The sequence below is a fragment of the Octodon degus genome, unplaced genomic scaffold (assembly GCF_000260255.1).
Source record: "Octodon degus isolate 3935 unplaced genomic scaffold, OctDeg1.0 scaffold00262, whole genome shotgun sequence".
NCBI lineage: Eukaryota > Metazoa > Chordata > Mammalia > Rodentia > Octodontidae > Octodon > Octodon degus.
Window position 1 is genome coordinate 1,414,995 of NW_004524838.1, and position 11,479 is coordinate 1,426,473.

The 11,479-nt window shown below is 38.9% G+C and overlaps 1 pseudogene; it reads right to left on the reverse strand.

Annotated features, from left to right (window-relative positions):
- Positions 1-7,291: 7,291 nt before the first annotated feature.
- On the reverse strand, positions 7,292-9,117 carry LOC101570791 (annotated as a pseudogene).
- Positions 9,118-11,479: the final 2,362 nt, after the last annotated feature.

Sequence of the window (11,479 nt, forward strand, 5' to 3'; positions counted from 1 at the left end):
GTAAAAATACCACATCTTTTTCAACCATTCCTCAAGTGATGGGTATCTTGGTTGTTTCCAAGATTTGGCTATCACAAATTGTGCTGCTATAAACATAGGCACACATATTTTGAAGCATTTTAGGTGCTAATAAATGCTCCTTGGGAGGAAACGGGAGGGGAGAGGATTGCATGATTAAATAAATTTAGGAAATGCTGAATTAGCCAGTATACAACGTGTTTCCTTACTATAGGACTTCTCAGAATGTTTTAAAATCCTTATGATCATTTAAATCTCTAAAAAATAAATAAAGAGTAGACATGCCTATCTTGCCTGGAACAGCTCCAATTTATACCTGTTGTCATGGCATCATTTACAATGTGTCCTTAAGCTTTTAAAAACACCTTGCATTATAGTGCAACATGAATTAACTACATATAGCAATTTTCAAATTAATTTCACCCTCCTTGTTATTCTTTTACAGGAATGCTAAGTGTTCTATAAGGCACAGATTGAAGATAAGACCTTTGCCTTACTTTGCCAGACAGCAGTGCCTACCCATTCCAAATGGTTAACACTAGGGTGAAGGCTTTCCTCATTGCTTTCCTCCACAGCTGGAAGTGTTTTCTCCCACCACTGAAAGTTACAACATCTGTTCTGTGTCTTCCCCTTATAGCATGTAGTTTTTATTGTATTTAGTTGTAGAGATTTCTTTTATTGTATTTAGTTGTAGAGATTTCTCTTCTGCCATTCATAGTAAAATCTTCGCAGTGTTTCCATTCTCTATTCACCCATAATGCCAAACTCGATAAATACCTTTGAAGCATGCTTAATTGTACGTGAAGCTGTCCTTCCCCCTCCCCCTTCTCCCCTAATGAAAACCCAGATCCTCAGACAGGCAGCTTCTTCCTTTCATACCTACTTGGACAGCCACTCTACCAACTGTTGCTTACTTTGCTGGCTCTGGCCAACATGTACATAAATGCACTCAAGATTTTCCCATCTTAAATTTGCCTGCTCTCAACCTTGTACCCACAGATACTAGCTTATGTTTTCCCCACCTTCAGTCTCAATTCTCAAAAGAGGTGAATAGATGGCTTTCTCCACAGGTTCATCTCTCCTTCACCTGCCGCTCTATTCTAACCTGGTTTTTGTCCCCATTTCTCCACACAGTTCTCATCAGAGACACCAACAACCCCCCCAAAAAAAACAACCAAAACTCATCATTTGGGTTTAGAAATCTCAGATTCTGAGTGAGGTTGCCTCTATAATATATACTCTCTTCAAAAGTGTTCAGCATTTCTCCAAAAACTAAACATAGAATGACCCTGTTGTTCATCAATTCCACTATTGGTTGCAGGCCTGGAGGAACCCAAGCCAGGGACTCAGATACTTCTATAACAATGTTTATGACAGTGATTTATGGTGATCAAAAGGTAAAACTAATCCAAATATTCATTAATAGTTGAAGGTATAAATGTGGCATCCAAATAAATGGATTCTATTCCAGCCTTAAAAACGAGTGAAATCCTCATGCATGCTACAACATGGATCAAAGTTGAGGGCATGTTCAGCAAAATAAATCAGACACAGGAAGATAAGTGCTGCATGATTCCACTTGTATGAGGTACCTAGAGGAGGCAAATCCACAAGAGAAATACAAAATAGAGTTTGCCAGGGACTGGGGAAAGAAGGACCAGGCAGCTACTGTTTAGTGGATATAGAGTTTCTATTGGGGATGATGAAAAGTTTCAGAAATGGCTAATGTTTGTACAACACCATGAGCATGTTTACTCCTATTGAATTGCACAATTACAAATGGTCAATATTATGTGTGTTTCATTAATTAAAAAGAAAGTATTAAAGCCCGGGTATATAGCTCAGGGGCATAAGAGCCTGCCTGGCAAGTGCAAGGTCCTGAGTTCCATCCCCACTACCACAAAAAGAGAAAGGAAGTGTTCAGAGTATGAAAGTACCTGAACTAAAAGCTTGTTGAGTACACAGAGTAAAAGAAGGCTGTTAACCCCTTTCTGCCCAACAAGAATCTCCTCCTGGGGAAACCAGAAGTGCAGAATTCCACCCATAGGCAGGCATCCTGTACAAGCATTCTAGAAAGAGCTTTCCACCTACCTTTCCTCTACTGACTAACTTCCAGTGACTCTGCTATGCTTCATTTTACCCTTATCAATCTTTCTGTAAAGCTATGAGCTAAGTGTGATTTGCCCATATCTTGGTTTATATATGCACAGGGACTTTATCTAACTTAAAATTGCTTTTCACAAAGCATTGTTCTAAAACCTTCCCCTACATTCCTCCCTTAGCCCAAGTAAGCAATAGAAGAGTCAGCCAACTGTGCATCAAGTGAGAAAAGCATTAGGGTCGTGTAGGACCTGGCAGCCCGCTCTCGTAAGCACAGATGAAATCTTATATGGAGCCTGAGGTCATCAGTGCCTCCATTTCCCGCCCACAGGGCATTTTATCTTTGGATAATATTCTCTGTGGGTGACGAGTAGCCTGCTCTCTACGCTGGGGCCCCTGTAGCCGCAGGGAGCCAAATCAGTAAGGGTAACACTGCAAAGGCAGCGAGCTATACTGTAGCATTTGTGGGCAGTGTGCCTGTTGCCTGATAACAAAGTCCTTACAGTTCCCAAGGCCTCATGAGCCTAACTCTCAAACTCCGAATAGAGCATCTGTTTTCCTCAGAGTTTGCTTTACATTCATGATAGGAGAAGGCCCCCAGTTTCCAGTTGTGAATTTCTATTCCCTTTGGTAGAACTTGGGAGCTCCTTGTAAAATTCTCGCTTAAAGGATAAGATGTTTGAAATCCCACCTGGAGTGGGTGTTTTTGCTGTCATGAATTTGGCAGATTTGAGGGAGGACAGTTGCAAGCAAGGAGGCTTTTCACTACCCCATTATGGCTTGAACATAAGCAACAGTCATGGCAAGGGAAAGGTTTTTAGAATATTAAAAACAGGAGCAAAGACAACTCATGGTACCTGAAGCATTCATTAATTGCTCCTAGTCTTTCCTGAGTTACCTGATGACCTGGAAGGAAGTCCCCGCAGGAATTAAGTAACAGAAAGCCTCTTTCTCACTCCTTTATTTCCCCTTTAAAAGTAAAACCTTGACCACCAGAGCGCTTTCCTCCCATGGAATTTCCAGGCGATCCCATGAAACTGCCTGAACTGTGCCTTCTGCAGAGACACTCCCTCCTGCACACGACGCCGGGCCTGATTTTGTAACTGTTTATGACTGATTTACGGAACTTTTACTTGGCAGGCCCTGTTGTTACTGTTAGCTGGTTACTATGGATCTTTCAACATGCCACTCTGGCATGTTGCATTAAAAATAACCTCCCAAGACTGTACAGAATACATAGAACAACGGAGTACAGTCACAGCTGTAGGCTCCGGGGGCTGCTGCGTGCCTGTGTGCTCACGTGTGCTCTTGGGTGAAGCAACGGCACAAAAAAAAAAAAAGAAACCCTCAAATACCTCCTAAAAGACCTGGACTCATTGTATATTTTTTAAAGCTGCCCCTAAACAGAAGTTCTCAGAGATTAAAAAAAAAAAAACCCTATAAATTAAAGAATAATAAAGCACAAATTGTAAGTATTTGTGAAGACACAAATCGTGCCTTGGGTCCTGGCTCTAGTACTTACCTACCTCAGGGATCTTGGCAAGTCGCACCATGACTACAGCTATCTCATTGGCAAAGGGAGGATAACAGTCTCCACCCCATTCTCAGACGCATTCTGAGAGTGAGGGAGCTATTCAGGTAGAAGGGCTCATTTCACATGATGTTAAGCAAGATAAGCCAGTCAAGGGCCAGCAAGATAGCTCAGTGGTCTAAAGTGCCTGCTTGGGCAAGCTAAAGAAAGCACAGGACACAGGGAGATGGCTCAGTAGAATAAGCGCTTCCCTGGCAAATGCAAGGGTCTGAGTTCAATCCCTGATTCTGCAAAAATAAATAAATAAACCTTTCCCTCATTAAAAAAAAAAAAAAAAGATTGTCTTCTAGTTGTGGGGACAGATTTGAGGGAAGATTGAAGGGAGAACAGAGTGATCAAGAGATAGTCTAATATATTTATCAAAAGATGCTCTATTCATGCACCAATACCATCAGAAATCTCATTGTTTTGTTCTGCTACTACAAACCAGTAAAATAAATGAAAAAGTTCAGTATTCACACATAGAAGCTACTCAATAAATAACTATTCTTTAAATTCCTTTAATGATTGGTTACTTAATAAATACGTATTAGTGAAAGAGATAGTTACAATCATAGGTGATAATCTTCTCTAAATTACATACTCGATATTAAAGTAATTTTGATTAAAGTTTATATTCTTTGCAGTACTATGGCAGATGCTAAATATTTATTGAATTAAATAGCAAGAGAAGTCTGTTATAATTTATGGGATAAGGGTTAATAAACTGATGGCAAAAAAAATCACAGGCTTAAAGTGCAAACATAACCTAATGCCAAGCAAGCATTGATGTTCCCTGAAACTAAATGAATATATCGAGCTACACATGAATGTATTATTTGTAATGCCGAGTCTGGTTCTCATTGGCCTGCTGAGGGAGGAAGGCTTTTATCTCTCTCCCACCGCTGGCCTCAGCCCATGATCCGGGCTTGCTCATGACTCAGGGGGAGAATTGCTCTCTCAAAGCCAGATGCCACAGTCACCACAAGCAATGCTGTTTCCTGTGCTGCTCACACATCCTCAGATCTGGTGGCAGTGGCGCAAGGAGAAGTCTTGTGCTGGGGAACACAGAGCCAAGAGAGTACAAACCTCTCCTCTGCTTCCACCCTCAGTACTTTTACACTAACAGGAGTAGAGGTACAACCATGGAGAGGGAGGGGTTCACTTATTCTCACCCCTATTAGGAAAACTAGAAGCCATTCTAAATCCAAATACTAAGAGGGCCTGTGATCATGGACTCTACACTGACAACAAAGCCAAAGTGAGAAATCAGAAAACCAGTATGTGTGTATGTGGGGTGTGTGTGTGTGTGTGTGTGTGTGTGTGTGTGTACATGTGTGGCTCCTTTTCCAGTAGCATGAATGCTCCCTAACCAAGGCCACCAGATGCACACCTATAATTGTATAAGTTTGCAGAGCTACTCGTTGCAGTGAAAGATGGCATTCACTACAGGGAAAGCATGAGGTATACAAGTAAGGTGTCAGAAGGAAACTAATACAGGATTTGTGCTTTCACTGGATGAGGAAGCTCTAGAGTAGTGATAGCAAACCTTCTGGAGACTGGGGGTCCAAACTGCAACCCAAAACTCATTATTTATTGCAAAGTGCCAACACTACCCCTATGTGAGATGTTATCTGATGCTTGACTGCTGGGGTGGTGCTGAGGTGATGTGCCAACAGAGAGGGCTTTGTGTGCACACTGCAGCACCCACGCCAGAGTCTCGCCCACCACTGCTTCAGGGAGATTGGGTTGGGTGCTGTTAGAATGTGGGCAACTGTCTGATTAGGTATCTCAGCGTATCTTCCCTATAGGAAGAACAGATTAGAACAAGAACAAACTAGTAGCTGTTGAAGAAGCCACAGTCTCGCTACATTAGCCATAGGAAGGAAGGACCATTTGGGAATTTGTAGCTTGGGCAATATTCACATTTTGTCTGTGTTCAGATATGATTACACTGTCTTGATCCATCATGGACACAGAATACTCTTCCTAGATGCTCTGTGAGATTATGTCCAACAGCGGGAAACCAAGACCTACTTGTGACAACACCCCAGCCTTCCTAATCATGCCTAGCTGATGGATGCCAAGGATGCCTTTCTCTTTCCCATATGTTACTAAGTTAACAGAAGAGAAAAGTGGTAAGCCAAGTGAAAATATATTTCAATAAGTCTTTTGCTAGAGTCTCTTCCAGCTCAGTACAACCCCATGGTGTTTTACCTGATTGATGATGGTGCACAGTCAGCACCTATTAAATATCAGGTTGAGATCAACCCGAACTGCACTGGTCTGTGTATCTGATGCTTCACTACAGGACACCATCATTGGGACTTCCTTGTGATTTGTTTATTACTAAAAGCATGTGATGAAAAATTGAAGCAGATCAAAATATATTTGATAGCAGATTCTGAATTTTTAAAATCCACAAGCAATAATGGCCTGAGTGAAATTTAAGAATTAGCATAAACCACAAGCTGTGGACTTGAAAAAAAGATCAATACACAAGGACAAGATGGGAAAGATCTCACAAAGAAGTGATGGGGTAAAAGAAACTATTGGTTTAGCTGGCTGTAAGTTTTACTATAGTCATGATGGCCTTTTTAAAGAAGTAATGTAATTTTAGACTACGTTAAAGAAACTGACAATTCTATACATAAAATAAAGCAACAGATAGTCCTTTTCTCATAGTTGTATTTATCCTATTTTTAAAGAACTTTTTACAGACATAAAAATTGCACATGTTTATGGGGTACACTATGATGATTTGATATATGTGTAATAACCAAATCAAGATCATTTGCAATCCTCACCCCTTAAACGTTTGCCATTTCTACGTGGCATTTCTACCTTTTAACTCCTCTCTCATAGTCCTTTATAAAACATATAAAAATTGTTGTGAACTGTAGATGCCCTTCTGAGCCCCAAGCATCAGAAGTGAGGGTTCCTATGTCACCACACTTGACTACTCACTATCCACTCTCCACATTTCTCCATCCTTCCCACCTCTCGTGACCACTCTTCTGCTCTCTACTTTCATCAGCTTAATTTAGTTTCCACATGTAACTGAGATCACGCAGTATTTATCTTTTTGGGTATCTGGCTTATTTCACTTATCATAATGTAGACATCACATTTTTGAAGTTTACAAATGCCTCAGTCAGGGAAAATGAACAATAGTCTCCCTTCCCCGAGAAACTTGATACGGGTCCTATCCTAACAAAGACCCACGGAAGGGGTGGTTGGTGAAATCGCATATATTTAGCCTGGAGAGCAGGAGATCCAGACGAAACAGAAAAAGGGTCTTCAGATATTTTAAAGACTAACTGCCACATGCAAGAGGAATTGTTAGACGCTTTGTGGGTAGGAGGAGGACCTAAGATCATTCGAAAAGTAGCAGATTTTGAATTTAAAACATACATACAGTGACGTAAGAAATCATCCTTCAGTTGAGACAGATTTATTGAGGTTAGAATCTGACAAGCAGAAGAGTCATTGGTAAGCATAAAGTGGGAGAAATTCAGACATAACATACTGGATTTCTAACTTCTTGATTAGAAATTTCATTGTGTGTGTGTGTGTGTGTGTGTGTGTGTGTGTGTTAGATAAAAGCCATTTAAAAACATTTTTAATAGAAAAAGATTTGTAAGTCAATTTATAGAAAATCAAAAATCAATGTTTAATACAACTTTAACTATCAACAACTGAAGGGGAGGAAACTGCTTTTTGTTTTTCTGCTTCCTCTTCGGCCTCTATATCTTCTGCTCCTTGCTCTTTGGAGAAAACATTGCATTGTAAGGCTGCTGTCTTTTTGGACAAGGACAAAGGTCAAGACCTTCCTTTATGTAACCTCTCTCCATACAAGTCTGGGTGGAAGGAAAACCAACTTCCCAGAAATTCTCTGGCGTGTTGGGTGGAATATAGCGAAATCGGTGTTTTGAGCGGGAAGCCAGTTCTTTTCTCTTTCTTCTACTGGCTTATCTGCATAATAAATTTCACATTCCTTACACGTATGTCCAAGCAATTTTCTTCTCTCTTCTTTTTTCCGAACCACCTCAATATGAGGAAAATTTCGTAGGCTAGTCTCTCTCTCATTATCTTTAAAATATGGCTCTACAAACGCTTTCTGCTTGACTTTATCTTGTTTATCATTATGTACAATTGGTTCCCTTATGGCAGCAGATAATTCCTTCAATTCATTTACCACCTGAGGGAAACTCTCTGCCAAACAAGATTTGTATTCTTCTTGTGTTGTCCAATCAAACATATCTTCCAAGGTATCATTCATCTTTCTTTCTCTATTTGGACTTCTTTCTCCTTTTTGTTTTTGTTTCTTCACCTTTAAAAGCCAAGTTTCACTGACCAATGTACAGTCCATGTCTACTGTCTCTCCTCTTACTCTTGACTGACTGTCATCCTTTGTGTCTATTACAGTAATATCCATTTTATACTGAGAAAGGTCTGCTCCTGGATCTACACTCCACTGGATATTTTTAAAGGATGCATCTTGGTTGTTGCTAGGCTTAGTTTTGGCAATTCTGCAAGGATTTAACTGAAGAATTGATGTGAGCTCACATCCTCCACGGATTGACCTGGTTTTTACTTTTGTTGGCTTATTAGAACCACCACCCTTCATCTCATCAAAAAAGATTCTCTGTCTCCAAAGTTCCATATGGACGTGGAGGGATTTTGAAGATGGAATTTTCTTCTTTTATAGGTGACGCTGTCTGATTGTGTGGAGGGGATCTGCACAAAGTCTGGTGGACACACTCTTGTAAACAGTGCTCCTCTGGGGAGTCTTTGGGTACCAGGCAGTTCCCATTCAAGGCCTTGTGACTTGAGGAAGAGCTCTTTGGGATGGGCTTAAAAGCTTCGTAAAGAGTCGCTTGCTTGAATCTGTGTTTGGAAGCCTCATTTCCTTGGCTTTTCTCTTGACGCTGAAAAGCTGAAAACGGATCAGACAGATCCAGAGGTCTGTCCATGACGTGGTCCCCGTTCATGGCAAGGTGACTATCCATTGGAAAAGGAAGAGAATTTTCTTTATCAAAGGAGGCTTGGGGGCAGCCTACTTCATGTTCATTTCCTTCCTCAGTTTTCTTCCTTTTGGATGTTCTGCCTCCCAGAGATTTCAGGGACACTATATGTTTGTCAGTAACAGTGCCTTTAGTGCGATCAGTAATATCTTGTTCATTTATGGATTCACTTATATTTTTAAGAATCTGCTTGCTAGAAGAAGACTGGCTAGCGGCCTTGTTCACTTCAGATCCAAAGCTACGGTGTGTGGAAAGGGCACTATCTTCAGATTTTGATCTAGCTTTCTCTGACCTAGAAACAGAAGTGCTGCTGAAAGGGGTTGTTTTGGGATGGCTTTGCTTCCCAGTGTCTAAAAGAGAAGGGGACAAACTTGTATTGAAACCCAAACTACTTTTCACATTAGAAATTTCAGATCAAACATACCTATAGTATAATTTTAGCTTAATATCTTTCAGAACATCTTTATAATTTGATTCCAGAAGTTACATTTTTCTACATGCATCCCTTTCAGAAATTAATAGAAAAAAGTAAAGATTTATCAATCTTAATTTGTTCTCAAAGAACTCAGAGGTTTTGGAATTTGATAATTAATTTAGCTCTATTTCATCTACCTACTTATACCAATTTATACCTTAAGTTATTTGATTTCTATCTGAAAATTAAATATTTTATGTGATAAATTCTATTGCTGTTATGGTAGCTACACTTCTCTATATCACCTTATGTATTTTTATATTTTTTACTTTTAAAGAGACTACAAAATACAAAAAAAGGGAATGATACAGAATTTCACTAGACAAAATGATAGGAATTCAACATGGTTGTTATAATGCATATTGTTGTCTTCAAGTTAGTTTTTCAATTTACTAGATATAAGCCTGTAAAGTTGGTCAAAAAATTATTTTAAAACATTAAAAAAGTGGAAAAATTTAAGCATTAACTGCTTCTTTCAATAGATCAGCAGAAATCAACAATATAATTATCCAAGATATCCTAGACATGTGCATGTTTACTTCTTTTTCCCTTCCTTCTTTTACAGTATTCATTGTACCATTCACAGTATCTATTGTACCTTTCAGATTTTATTTACTCTTTCAGATTCTGATTTTTTTTTAAATTTTTTTAACATTTATTGTGTGTGTGTGTGTGTGTGTGTGTGTGTGTGGCCAGCTCAGCCCACCAGGGGGCACGACTGGCTGGCATGTGGTGCTGGGAGATTGAACCGCGGTCCCTGTGCTTTGCCAAGCTTGTTCCAAGTAGGTGCTTTAGACCACTGCGCCATCTCTCCAGCCCCATCTTTCAGATTCTTATACTAGGAAGACAATATGATGTTTATACATGTGGGTCTGACTTATTTCACTTAGGAGTATGATTTCTATTTGCACCCATTTACATATGAAAGCCTCAAGTTTACCTTTTTTTTTCCAAGAACCAGGGATGGAATTCAGGGGGTGTACATATGTCACTATAGCATGAGGCTTACAGTTCTTCTGGGAAAATACCTAGAAGGGGAATAATAAGTGGGTAGAACTGGATCACTAATCCTAGTTTTTGATGAATCTTCGTTTTGATTTCTATAGTGGTTATACCAGTCTACACCCCCAACAACAGTGGATAAGGGTTCCTTTTACTCTATAGTCCTTCCAGCATTTTTTTATTAGTTGACTTCTTGAGGACTGCCATTCTTTCTGGGGTGAGAAGAGACATGAGTGTTATTTTAATTTGAATTTTTTTATATAACCAATGATATTTAACATTTTTATATACTTATTTTTCATTTGTATTTCTTTATCAGAGAAGTGTGTATTCATTTCAGACGCTCATTTATTAATTGGGTCCTTGAATTTTGGGGGTTGATTTTTTAAAAAATTCTACATATGTTCTGGATAGAAGTCTTTTCTCTGAAGAACAGTTAGCTAAGATTTTTTTTTACCAATTTTTGGGTTTTCTTTTCACTCTGTTGGTACATTTGAGATATACATAATGGCATCATTCATCATAGGAAATTTGTATCTAACATGATATATCTTGTTTCTTCTTTTTGTTACATTCCCTTCCCCTCCAACTCCTCTTTCTCTACTTATTTAAAAAAGCTTTGTTTCCACTTTTCCCCTTCAATTCATTTTATTGTACCTTCTTTTCTCCAACACCCTCCTTATTCCCCTTCTGGTTTAAATATTTTCTTCCTATTTCCCACTATCTTTTTAAAATAATTTTTGAGAAGCAAATATCAATGAGACAACTTGAAAACCAATTACTAGCACAGTTTCAATAATTGATACATTGCATATATGTCTTAGTGGTTATTCATTGTACAAGATGCAGATATGCTATCTTGTCCATGACACTACTGAAAAAACAATTCTATTCATTGAATTAAGAGAAAGTAGCTGTATATATATATACTAACTATTTTGAATAAACAGATACAAAATGGTCATTCATTTGTATCCTCTTTTTTTGTTTAGCTTTGTCAGAGAAGGGTATTCCATTCTCATTCAAATATTGTAAGTGCATGAATTCAGCAAAATAATCCAATATAGTCCAATAGTCCATAATAGTAGTGGGTTTTCTGTAGGACTGGCAATGTCAGAAGTTGCTGATTTGAACCTTTATCAGCTCAACATATTAATATGGCTTTACTTTTTATACTTTGTATTTATACTTCTGCTGGATGGTTAAGACCAAGATAAAGCAAGACCTATATAACAAGAAATGTAACTTTTGTATCTGATAAAGTCAGTCAAATCCCCTCAGGATTTA